Here is an 8,164-nt window from a genome sequence, read left to right as displayed (position 1 = left end):
TGCCCAATAGATCTATCTTTAGGATTCACGTCAATTAGGGTTTTTGTTCCCTAATTCTTATATTACCAGACTAAAAGGGTGATATTCGATTTAATAATCCAACCAAAGAATGTAGTTTCGATTACTTGTGTCTATTTCATAAAATATTCATAAAAGCAGCGCATGTATTCTCAGTCCCAAAAATATATATTGCAAAAGCATTTAAAAAGGGAGCAAATGAAACTCCCTGTACGATATTTTATTGCAACAATATGCATACAACGGAACTTAACAATGCAAGATTGACCTCAGATTCACGAACCTATATCAGTTATATATATATTAAAACATATAATCGTAATAGAACAAGTGAATTTTAGGTTATATCAAAAAATAATTGAAGTATATTTACTTTTATATATATTTTAAATAAGAAATATTTATTATTTAGTTACCATGATAAGTATTATTTTTAACATATGACATACTTGTTAAATAGTTGTTTATAATTATTATAATAAATATAATATATAGTATTATAATATATTAATGTTTTATTTGTAAGTATTAAAATTAATATGTTCATACATAATCATATTAATATCTATATATATTCATAAAAATGTTTATTTGTTATAATAATGATAATATTAATAATAATAATAATAATAATAATAATAATAATAATAATAATAATAATAATAATAATAATAATAATAAAATAATGATAATAATAATAATAGTAAAACTATTAATATTGGTGATATTGATAATAATAATAATAATAATACAGTTTTTATAATGGTAATCACGATACCAGTAATAATTAAAAATGATAATAATAATAAAAATGTTAAAAATAATAATATTTATGTTAGAAACAAAATAATAATAATAATAATAATAATAATAATAATAATAATAATAATAATAATAATAATATTATTATTATTATTATTATTCATAAAATTAATAATGATAGTAATATTCATAAAAATAATAATAATAATAATAATAATAATAATAATAATAATAATAATAATAATAATAATAATAATAATAATAATAATAATAATAATAATAATAATAATAATAATAATAATAATGATGATGATGATGATGATAAAAATAATTATAGAATACAACCTTTGAAGAAATAAGCACGTAAAAGAGACGCCATTGCCCGGACTCGAACACGAGACCTCTCGCTAACCCGAATCACACCCAAACCATTATGATGCCTAATACTTTCTGACTATAACTTGCATTTTTAATTATTTAACCCATATATTTCCATCGTCATCATACATTCGTCTTATACAATCACGATAATAATCATCATTGTGTTATTCTCTTCTCTTTTAACATCAAGATTATCATTATCATCTTCAACACTTGGCATCACCATTACCGTCATTCTCCACCATCATCATCTCGTTCATATTACCGTTCATCATCATCTCCATAATTCATAATCATCATAATCTATTCGCTATAATTTCATGTATTATATCATCATCATCTTTATCTCTATTCCATCATGGGTTTTTTTTTTTAAAAAATAAACGAAACAATGAAGCAGCTTGATCAAACAGCTCGACATAAATCTTGTTGGCTAGAAAAAAATGCTTGGGCCTAAAATGATCTCTGATGGGCCTTTAACTCTTCGTATACGGAGCATATATAAGTTTGTTGGGCCTGTGTAAATTGTTACCGCTAATCTCACCTCAATGTGTTCACTAGTACATGTTGGAATGCACTAGAGGAGTATTATGTCCATGTACGTCACCTCTTACCATATATATAATTAAAGGCATTTTTTGAGGTCCACCAATATTAAAACAAGTTGGACCGGCTGTTGGGGATGTAAATAACAATTCCATATTAGATCACATGGTATCTAAAAAGTGGTTTTTGCTCGATTAAATTAGAAATATGCAATAGCAGCTATACTTTAGTGAAAAGTAAATTTATGGCATTTTGGGTGGTTCTTGATGATCGTTTTAAAACAGAAAACAAAACAGCGGTAGCAGTAACAATTAAAGAGAGTAACTGGAGATTAATGAGGATGTTTGTTGTGGTGGTTGAGTGATGTGACAGAAACCAAATGGCAGAAACTGCTGTAGCAGTTGGCAGGGTGATTGTAAAATGGTGGAGGTGATGGAGGCGTGGTGAAAGTCTCGGTGGCTCGAAGAAAAATAGAAAAACAGAAAATAAAATCGAGCAAGTGATGTCGGTTGTGGTGGGTTATGGTGGTTCTCGGTTTTTTAATGATGGTAGCGATTCAAATTTAATAGAAAGAGAGGAGAACATTGATGGAAATGGGGTGGTGATCATCTAGTAGCAAGAAAATGAAAAGTGGTGATTTAATGAAGTGGGTGTAAGGTTATCGGACTAGTTGCAGTAGTAATCAAGAGTGGTTTGGGTTGGATTGGTAACAGAAGAATGAAACAGGAAGAAGGTGGTTGATCGACATGGTGAACCAGTTTGAAGGTGATCCGATGATGGTTGCTCGGTGGATGGAAGTGGTGAATGAATTTTGTAAGAGTGTGAAGAGGGAAGAGGTAGAAGGATAGTTAGAATGGTGATGTGTTTTGATGATTAGATAGATAACCAACTGGTAGTAATCAACAAAGAAAACAAAATTTGAAAGTGGTAATTGAAATCTCATAATCTAAAAGAGATATGGTAGTACAAATAACAGTAACATCTTTTAATAATGATGATTCTTCAATTCATTCACGGGTGAATTAATAAATTAAATAATAATATAATAATAATCTAAAGTTTGATGGATTGATATCGTGAAAGATTTAAACAAACAAACACAGTAAATTTCAATTAAATCATGTATGCACTGAATCAATTAGGTATAGTGGCAAACAAATTACTTTTCTTTTCAATCATTTAACGGATTTAATCGAATATAATTATATAATATAATAATAATTATAATATAATTTAAAATATAAACGTGTAAATTGTTAGCCGTCGTCTACTATTTCATTAACGGACTGAAATTCGTACTCTGTTGTTACTCAGTGGCGGATAAAAGTCTTTGGAAAAATTTCAAATTAAATATCTTTATTTATTCAAATTAATATTTTATAAAAAAATGATTATTAATTGTTTAAACTTAATAAATAAAAATTAAATCAACTGTCCTCACTCGATTTAGGGTAAAATATAAAAAGTGTTAAAATTTATTATTTAGCTTCTAAATATATTTTTAATGGGCCTATGATTCATATAACTCATTTTCGGATCACTGTTTATTTTAATATTATATAAATTTGAATTCAACTTGTTCAAATAACCATTGAGTGCTACAATCGTTTATTAAATAAATTCGAAATCATATATATATATATATATATATATATATATATATATATATATATATATATATATTATACTTCAATTATATATATTGATATATTTTATATAATATTTATTATAATATCCTATTTTTATTTTATTTTACATAATTAATTTTAATAACAACAACATATAATACTTCTAATTATATTTTAAATTATTATTTATATTTATATTTATATGCACACATATGTATTTACAATTAATTGCTCGTGAATCATCGAGAATGGTCGAAGGTCAATTGAATATATGCAACAGTTCAAATATTTTGAGACTCAATCTAACAGACTTTTCTTATCACGTCAAAAAATATTACACCGTATCGAGAGTTTGGTTTAAAAATAGTCGAAATTTTCCGGGTCGTCACAGTACGTACCCGTTACAGAAATTTCATCCCGAAATTTGATCGAGGTCGTCATGGCTAACAATAAAAAATGTTTTCATGACGAATATGAGTTGATAAATAGAGTTTTATCATTATTGATTAATATAGATAAAACGATTCGATTATGTGAAACGTACGAGTCAAGCTGTCACAAAAGAGTGAAATGAGAAAATAAAGTTTCGTCTTAACTTTTGACGTAGTCACGGTTGAATTCTGAAATTCAAGGGATTTGAAGGAAATCTTCGTAATCTATATAAAATCTGATACTTCCGGATTTAAGGTGAAGGTTTTTTGTATGCCCGAGAGACATATTAAATTAATGTTGCTAATGTGTTATGATCCAAGTCGGGTCATACCCATAACAAACTTACCGACAACTTACAAGTATTTAATCTTAACGATTGGATCATTGATTAAATACGCGACACTTGGACTTTAAGAAAAATGGTTTTCTGAAAAATTACTTGATGTGTGTATAAATTATGGAATAATTTATATAATATAAATTTAATTATTTATAGGCTAAATAATTAATTTTATTATGTTACATTTTATATAAAATTGGTTTTATAAATAAAATGTACATAATAATTATATGGAAGTTTTATAAAAATAGTTTTATAAAATATATCTTTTATAAAACTTATTTTATTTAACTTATGGACTAGTGGCCTTGGAGTTATGAGCAAGAGTGCTAGAGATTCCTTTTCTTGGTCAATTACAAGTCCTATTTTCCATACATGCATGTGCTTGACTCATTTTGAATGTGACTAGCAATTACACATCAATTAAGCAAAAAAAATTCTGCTCTTTTTCCCCATTGCTGGTCGAAATATTTGAGTAGTAAAAGAGGTTTCTTTTCTTTTTTTTTTGCAAGGATTTTTCAAGTGTCATAAATCCTAACCAAAGCTAGGGTGTTGGTGCATAAGTTTGGGGTATTACAACTTGAGGTTTCATACATTTTGGAGCTCCATTCATCATCATCATCATCTTCATCACTTAACTACAAGCTTGGAGTAGGTATAATTCTCTTTATTTGCTTGTAGTTTGTAAGTATGTTTCACAACTTGATCCTAATTGGGATTTAACTTTAATTGGTTAAAGATATACAAGTTTTAAATGGTAATATTTACATGCTTCCGCTTTCATTTGATTCTTAAAATGTTTTACACATATTGGAACTTGTTAAATCCCAACAATGGTATCTAGAGCCGAAGTTGTTGAAATATGCTTCGTAATGATCTTTTAAACCCACTAGATTTTTGCATTTTATGAACATGCATGATAATAGAATGCAAAAAATTTCGGTTTTGGATGGGTGCATGTTATGGCCGAATTTGGAACACCCAAAATTGGGTTTGGGTTCTTCCATTTTGGTCAAATTTTGGTTGTATGTAAATGTTCACAATCTAAGCCTTGACATTGTGTTTGGTTGCATGCTTTTTTGGTTGATTTAATTCATTCATTTGGTATGTAATATTAATTCATTCATTTGGTTTGTAATATTATTATCTTGGTTATGTAATGTATTTTATATTTGGTATGTAAAATAGATTAGATTGTATTTTCATTTTCTAGAAAAAAATGTATTAGGATATATTTTTGTAAAAATGAAGATACAAGAAGGTGACAATGAAGAACACAAGGAAGGATGCAAGATTAAGTGGGAGATTATGAAATCTCCTACTTTGTGATTTGACCCTTAACCGGTGGCATTTGTTTTCGGCTAAACAAATGTCTACCAAAATGGCTTGATTGTGAACATATTGTTTTGCATGCTTGGTTGTTTATTGTATGTTTGTATGCTACAAGTTAATCACACAAGTTAACAACAAACAAAACTAAAATTTAATTGGGTAAATTAGACGTTATTAAACACATGCAAAACGACAATTTAAATGGTTAAATTGAAATGGCAAAAGGACATTAATAAATGGTTATTAACAACACCAAAAGGATTATGATAATTCGTTATTAAAACATAATAAAATGGTTTATTCCAAAGTAATAAAATTGGCTTTATTACATGACATGAAAAATGGATTTTCAAATAAACCATACACTAAATGCATGTTAGTGTATGGTACAATAGTTTTCTTAAACTAGAATTATTGAAAACTTAAAATCCCTTATTAACAAGGCAAACAAGTTAATCGCCATCCTTCTGTGTAACACTTAAAAATATTAGGGAACTCATAATGGGATAAAGGTCACCTAACCGTTATTAGCAAACTAATACGATTAAGGTAAATTTCGCACACTTGTGGGATAAAGGTCACCTAACCACTTGTATTTTGAATTTACACGTTTACACAAGTAGGACGACTTGATTTGGGAATCATGAACTTAGGGTCACCGAAGCATGAGGAACAAATAGGCGTTGATGGGATAAATATGCCATGCAAAAGGATTGCATGATCCCATAACTTAGAAGTTGTAAAAGGATTGCAATTGTCATATAATGACTACCTAGCTAAATCAAATTACGGGATAAAGGTCACCTAATCGAAATTTGGTTTACCGTTGGATTCTAAAATTTAATAAATATCAATTGGATTTAAAGGGTATTGATTGTTAAATTAAAATTGATACTTAAACAACTTTGTTAAATTTTGTAGACGGCCGCCAATAACAACAACATTCCAAACGCACCAATAAACTTTAACAACCTATCATTGAGTTCAATCCTCGAAAAGGAAAAACTCAACCATACGAACTTCATGAATTGGTTTCGCAATCTAAGAATTGTCCTCAAACTAGAGGACAGGGCGTATGTATTGGAAGACCCCATTCTCGATCAACCGGACGAGGATGATACGGAAGGCATGGCTTATTGGGAGAAATATTGCACCGATTTGTTGCAAGTTTCTTGCCTCATGCTTGGGACTATGATACCCGAACTCCAAAAGGATTTTGAGCATCATAGTGCATATGACATGATCACACAGTTGAAGGAGATGTTCCTTCAACAAGCTCGTGTCGAGCGCTTTGAAACGGTCTGAGCGCTTCATGCATGTCGGATGGACGACTCCCAATCCGTTTCATCTTATGTCCTTAAGATGAAAAGCCTAATTGATCTAGCGAACTGTCTAAACTGCAACGTGTCAAACGAATTAGCCACTGACCTTATCCTTAATTCCTTGTCAAAGAGGTTTGACACATTTGTAATGAATTACAATATGAATGGATGGGATAAAAGCATTGGCGAATTACATGCCATGCTTAAGACGACAGAGGCAAGCATGGGTAAAAGGGCTTCACCCGTGTTTACGATCAATGAAGGCGGGTCCAAAAACAATAACACTTCTAAGCTGAAAGCGGCTAAGAGGAAAGGACCCGCCTACCTAGGCAAGGGCAAGGGAAAGGGGAAGGTGGTTACCCCAGCCAACAACAACAAGAAGCAAAAGGTTGCCGGAAAGGCTAACCCCAAGGAAGATCCGTGCTTCGGTTGCAGTGAAATGGGTCACTGGAAACGCAACTGCCCGGTCTACCTCAAGGAGTTGAAGGAAAAGAGGGATGCAGGGCAAACCTCAGGTAATGTATATATGGTATACATTGAGCTTAGTATTACTTCTTCTAATACATGGGTATTAGACACAGGATGTGGAACTCATATTTGCAATACTTTGCAGGGGTTCAAAAGAAGTGATCAAGATGCGGGAACAACAAGTCTCTTCATGGGAAATGGAGCAAGGGTGCAAGTGAAAGCTCAAGGAGACTTTGTTTTAAAGCTACCAAGTGGTTTGGAGCTTATTTTGAAAAATGTTTTGTATGCACCCGATTTATCTCGAAACATTATTTCTGTATCCCGTTTGAAACAATATGGTTTTAATCTTAACTTCATTAATGATGATATCCATGTTTCTTTAAATAATGTGTTCTATTTTAAGGCTTGGCCTTCGAATGGTATTTATGAATTGGTTCCTGATGACACATCATACAATAACTCAATGTTCCATGCAAACACCAAGAAACTCAAAAGGGATTTGAATGATTCCTACTTATGGCATTGTCGCCTTGGTCACATAAACAAGAACCGAATGCATACACTTCAAAAGAATGGACTTTTGAAATCAAATGAACTAGACTCGTTTGATGTATGTGAGTCTTGTTTACAAGGCAAAATGACTAAAGCACCTTTCAAAGGGACCTATGAAAGGGCTAAAGACTTATTAGGATTAATACATTCGGATGTATGTGGACCTTTTAAGCCCATGACTAAGAAAGGTGAAAGATACTTCGTCACTTTCATTGATGACTTCAGTCGTTTCGGATATGTCTATTTATTAAGGCACAAGGATGAAACTTTTGAAGCATTCAAAGAATATCAAAACGAAGTACAAAATCAACTCAACAAGACAATCAAGGTACTTCGTACCGATAGAGGAGGTGAATACCTAAGCGATGCTTTTCAAGATCATC

The sequence above is a fragment of the Rutidosis leptorrhynchoides genome, chromosome 9, assembly GCF_046630445.1.
Source record: "Rutidosis leptorrhynchoides isolate AG116_Rl617_1_P2 chromosome 9, CSIRO_AGI_Rlap_v1, whole genome shotgun sequence".
Classification (NCBI taxonomy): domain Eukaryota; kingdom Viridiplantae; phylum Streptophyta; class Magnoliopsida; order Asterales; family Asteraceae; genus Rutidosis; species Rutidosis leptorrhynchoides.
The sequence above is the reverse complement of the archived record's forward strand: the minus strand, read 5'-3'. Positions refer to the sequence as shown.